Genomic DNA, 6,000 nt, shown 5'->3' with positions numbered 1-6,000 from the left:
TATCAATGAAACATGCTGGTTTATTTTCATTACAAAGACAGCTTAATACAGCATAGCAGTAACTGCTCCACACGATGACTCGGACAAGAAATGTAATTATTTTTTCATTCATTACACTTCAGGAAGTTCATGTTACTGCACATTTCATTTCATTGTATTTGCAATGTGTAGGGGCAAAGGCTATATTAAAATACGATTGCTTATTTACCATAGATATAAAAATACTACTTATAATACAGAATTATAACATTCATTTATTGTCATATAAATTGAAAAGAATAATTTTGATAGTAATGGGAGCACAGTATGGATCTGACACACTTTGCTATTCACAAATTAACAGCTATATTTATTAACATGTGCCACTGCAATTAGTGTATGTTATTAGCAGCTAAGGGGCTCTTTTACAAAAATATAGCACATTTTTTTTGTAGTTTCTGCATGGTATTCACCCACATTACCCAGCCGCAAAGCCCAAATTGGGGAATGTCTTAAGTCCATTTTCGTCTAATTCGCAAGTCGCAACCTAGGACACATTTTTGAAAAATACATCCAAAATTTTTTTTGTTTCAAAAATCGTCTATACGTTCTGCAGATCTGATCGTCCAAGTCGCTAAATTGTCCATCTTTATACCACATTTTTGTCCAAGTCATAAAATGCCTAGAACAAGCCCCATAATGTTTAAATTAAAATTCACAAAAGCCAAAGCAGTCCAGGAGCAGTATTTAAATAAAGAACAGACAGAGATAAATGATTCCAAATTAACCCTGTTAACTGCTATGAGGGTTATAAATACAGATAAACATGCTCTAAATCGCCTGTATTAGAATGCCACAAGTCTAATAGTAGCAAATAAGAATCAGATATAACAGGCATCTCGAGGACCTGGTAGAAGAAAGACAACAAATGGGGTAGTATGATATAAGAGTAGAAATTTTATCAAAACAAGTTGGATCAAATTTTATTGCATAGTAACTGCAAATTTTAAACAGCTACTTTTGGGGACAGTCCCGTTATTGCAAGCCATGTACTATTGTTCAATGTGCATGGCACCTGCTGAGAGATAAAGTGTTAACATGCTAGCTGGCTAATACTTCCATACCCACTCTTTGCCCATGTCATGTCTTCTGAGGGGAAAAAAATCTGGAAAATACAGTAGCACACAGTTTAATGTGCAGAAACAGGCAAACTCTGGTCTCCTTATCTCAAGAAAGATATAGCGGCACTAGAAAAGGTTCGAAGAAGAATGGCCAAGATGATAAAGGGGATGGGACTCCTCTCGTATGAGGAAAGACTAAAAAGGTAAGGGTTCTTCAGCTTTGAAAAGAGAAGGTTGAGAGGAGATATGATTGAAGTCTACAAAATCTTGAGTGGAGTAGAATGGGTACAAGTGGATCGAATTTTCACTCCGTCAAAAATTACAAAGACTAGGAGACACTCGGTGTTAGGCTACTTTCTACCACAACTTAGTAAATATACCCTTAGTGGTATGTCTCCTGGTCTTTGTATTTTTTTTGAAAAAGTAAAATATCTATTTGTTTCTACCCAGGATTTTATAGACCCCTATCACATTTCCCCTCATTCATCACTTCCCTAAACAGAGTAGTTCCAACTTCTCTACTAATAATGGGAGGTTTCAATGATCATTTAACTCAGTGGTGATTGTTTGTGTCCCTATCCTTAGTTAGTTTGGAGGTTTCAATGATCCCAGTATTGATTGGAAAAATATCCCATCAGGATATTCTAGGGAGGAAAAGTTTCTAGATGACATAAGAACATAAGAAGTTGCCTCCGCTGGGTCAGACCAGGGGGTCCATCGCGCCCAGCAGTCCGCTCACGTGGCGGCCCATCAGGTCCATGACCTGTAAGTATCCTTTGTCTAAAACCTTTCAATACCCTTTCATCATCCTATCTCTGTCTCTTATCTATATCCTTCAATCCCCGTATCCTTCAGGAACTTGTCCAATCCCTCTTTGAATCCTCTTAATGTATTCTGTCCTATTACATCCTCTGGAAGCGCATTCCAGGTGTCCACCACCCTCTGAGTGAAGAAAAATTTCCTAGCATTGGTTCTAAACCTGTCCCCTTTCAATTTTTCCGAGTGCCCCCTTGTTCTTGTAGTTCCCAATAGGCTGAAGAATCTGTCCCTTTCCACCTTCTCTATGGCCTTCATGATCTTGTAAGCTCATAATTAAGGGCTCTTTTTACGCATTCGCATTAGCGGTTTAACGCACATAATAGCGTGTGCTAATTTGCCAGCCGCACTAGCCACTGCTGCCCCCTCTTGAGCAGGTGGTAGTTTTTCAGCTAGCGTGGGGGTTAGCGTGCGCTAAAAAGTTGCTTGCAATAAAGCCGCTAACGCGGCTTCGTAAAAGGAGCCCTAAGCTGTGGAATCTGTTGACAGAGTATGTAGTCATGGCAACTAAAATATAGTAGGATTTAAAAGAGGGTTGGACAAGTTCCTGGAGGAAAAGTACATAAAAATTATTATCCAGAAAGACTTGGCAGAGCCATTGCTCATCTCTGGAAATGATGTACGAGGAATAAAACTACTTTTTAGGATCGTGTGGTCTGGATTAGCCTCTAAGAGAAGATGCTGGGCTTGATGGAACTTGGTCTAACTCAGTATGGCTTTTCTTATGTTGTTATGTTTTTAAACTTATTACTGTGTTAACTGTTTGGGGCATTTTCAGCATCTGCCGATGCAATTAGCATGGAGAAAATACAATTAATGCATGCTAATTGAACTTCAGGTAATACTGATGTATTTTAAAATCACTTGTTTAGGTGGTGCTAAATGCTCTGTGTTATCTGCCATGGACAATGCCACTAAATATCTGTTCATGCTGCCTTTGCCTTATCCAGGTACTGTTACCCAATAACAGTTTAATTCTTTAAAAAGCACTATGAATTGCACATGCAAATTTGGATGCACTCCTAATTTGTGCATGCAATTTAATTATATGATGAGCCAATTAGTACTGATAATTGGAATCTTAACAAGTAATTATCGGCGCTAATTGGAATTAAAATTTGCATGTGTATTTTCAGGTGCTGAATCTGCATGTAAATTTTACGTGTGGTTCTGAAAAGGGGGCATTGCCACGGGAGGGTCATGGTCAGATCTGGCGCATTCTTGCAAATTACACGTGCCGTTATAAACTAAGAGGGGATCCACACTTAATATAGGTGCAAGGATTTATACTATGCTTTAGCTCAGTGTTTCTCAAAACGGTCCTGGAGTACCCCCTTACAGGTCAGATTTTTAGGATATCCACAATGAATATGCATGAAAGAAATTTGCATATAATGGAGGCAGTGTATTCAAATCAAGTTTATGCCTATTCATTGTGGATATCCTGAAAATCTGACTGACAAGGGGGTACTCCAGGACCGAGTTGAGAAACACTGCTTTGGCTGGTGTAACTAGCTGTGCCTACAGTTAAGCATGACTCCCAGCATCTAACTTTACATGCTATATATAGAATAACACTACGCGCTATTTTTGGGTGCTGATTTTTAGACAATATTCAGTTAGCTAAGTAGGTAACTATCCAGATAAAAGGAAAACATCCCCCTCCCCCATTTTTTTATGAAGCCGCATTAGGGTTTTTTATCGCAGGCTGCGGCGGTAACAGCTCCGGCACTCATAAAATTCTTATGAGTGTCGGAGCTTTTACCGCAGTGACCGGCGATAAAAACCCTAACCTGACTTCATAAAAGGGGTGGGGGATGTCTTGACCATATCTGGGAAATGAACCAGCTACCGGTGTAAATATTGCTATGACCTGGATAGTGGTAGGCAGATGATTTAGCCTCATATGTCCGGCATGTGTATATGGCCAAGTGCCAAATCCTATGGAGCAAATAACAGCGGAGTTGAGGGGAAAACAGCCAAACTGGTGATGTTTCTTCAGAAGACCTTATTGCAAGATCAACTTAAAAGACTTTTATGTTGATGTTACAATAAAGCTTTCTGAAGAAACACCAGTGGTTTGGCAAATTTCTGTCAACCCCTGCTGTTTGCTTCTGCGATTGGCCTGAGGTGGATTGCTTCTTCTGTTTGTTTCACTCTTGAACTCCTATGGAGGCCAGCATTTCTTTTTTCAAAGGTGACTACTGCAGGCTGAGTACTGGCTTGTGTGTGTGTGTGTGTGTGTGTATGTGGGGGGGGGGGGGGGGGTGTCCTTAACCCTTTATTTGGCATTGTTGCTCAGAAGCAAGATGTGTTTCCCATGGCTCTTATGGGAGATCTGCATCTCCAAATGCCTGTTACTTGGCACTGTCGCTCTCGTTCGGCATCAAGTTACGTAAAGCAGCCATCTCACCATCTGTCAATTAAAGGGTTAAACTGCACTGAAAAATGGGCACCCAAAAAAAAGAACAGCATTGATCGCCATTCTATTAAAAGTGCATGCCCTTAAAACAATCACACTTAGTGCTGATTGCTGTGCCTAAACTTTGGGTGCCAGACTTGCACCTGCTGAAACCTGGCATAAATGCTAGTGCCCAGGTTAGGCATGCTGAAGCAGTATTCTGAAACAAAGTACATCATTTTTCAGAATGCCCCTGACACGCCCATACCCCTCCCATGGCCATGGCCTCCTTTTCCGATACACGCTATGGGAGTTAGGTGCCCTACTGTACAGAATAGAATGCAGCCAGATGTGCATGCAAATTCCAATGAGTGCCAATTAACCTCAAGAATTGGTTGTTAGCATCCAGGAACATATCCACATTTTGGAATGCAAATCTAGATACCATGGGCTTGATTCTGCAAATGCGGATCCCAAAAGTAGGCGGCGGTAGTCATCCTAGCACCATCTCTCAGCCAATCAGGATGCATGTTTTAAAAAAAGGGGGAAGGACGCCTGTAATGTAGGCGTGTGTCATACATCTACAAAGATGTATAGGAACGCTTCAACATACCAAAGATAGGGTGTGGTTTTGCCCCAAAGTGGCCTTGGGTGTGCATAATCGCCCCTACATGTCTTCGTATGCGCAAGACAGATGCCTTAAATGAGGCCTGCAAAATGATGGCTTACATTTAATGCGTATGTTCACTCCGTCAAAAATTGCAAAGACTAGGGGACACTCGAAGTTACAGGGAAATACTTTTAAAACCAATAGGAGGAAATATTTTTTCACTCAGAGAATCATTAAGCTCTGGAACGCATCGCCAGAGGTCGTGGTAAGAGCAGATGGTGTAGCTGGTTTTAAGAAAGGTTTAGACAAGTTCCTGGAGGAAAAGTCCATAGTCTGTTATTGAGAAAGACGCGGGGGAAGCCGCTGCTAACCCTGGATTAGTAGCATGGAATGTTGCTACTCCTTGGGTTTTGGCCAGGTATTAGTGACCTGGATTGGCTACCGTGAGAACGGGCTACTGGGCTCGATGGGCTATTGGTCTGATCCAGTAAGGCTATTCTAATGTTCTTATAATGCAGACACAGGTAGGACGTTGATGCGTGATTGACTTGCAATCGATAGCCACCTCTTAGGCGTCCGTCGAGATCAGCATCCTAAAGAGAATCAGGCCCCATATGTAGAATCCAAGGGTTGCCAAGTGTTAATTACAAGGTGAAGCCCCTACCATTCCTTGCCCAAGTGCACTCTCAAAGCTAACATGGGAATTTGTGCGTTCTAAGTGTCAAGCAGCAGAAATACATTTACGCGTTGCTGTGCGCTCATAATAACCCCCAAATTTTCTTGCTAAAAATTGTATGTGCAAATCTGGGTGTGTGCCCAATTTGCATGCCCAATTTAATGGAATCATGAGACAATTACTGCCGATAATTACATTACATTACATTAAAGATTTCTATTCCGCCATTACCTTGCAGTTCAAGGCGGATTACAAAAGAAATAAAAAACAAAGGGTTACAATGGAAGAACTTTTGTCCTTTCTGGAGAGGTAAAGAGTAGGTTATGTAGTTTCTGTGTGGCGGGAAGAGGGAGGGGGGGAAGGACGATAAGTTTGGGCTGTTTCAGGAATTTCTTGA

Source organism: Geotrypetes seraphini, chromosome 2 (genome assembly GCF_902459505.1).
Source record: "Geotrypetes seraphini chromosome 2, aGeoSer1.1, whole genome shotgun sequence".
Lineage (NCBI taxonomy): Eukaryota > Metazoa > Chordata > Amphibia > Gymnophiona > Dermophiidae > Geotrypetes > Geotrypetes seraphini.
This window is presented reverse-complemented; position numbering follows the sequence as displayed.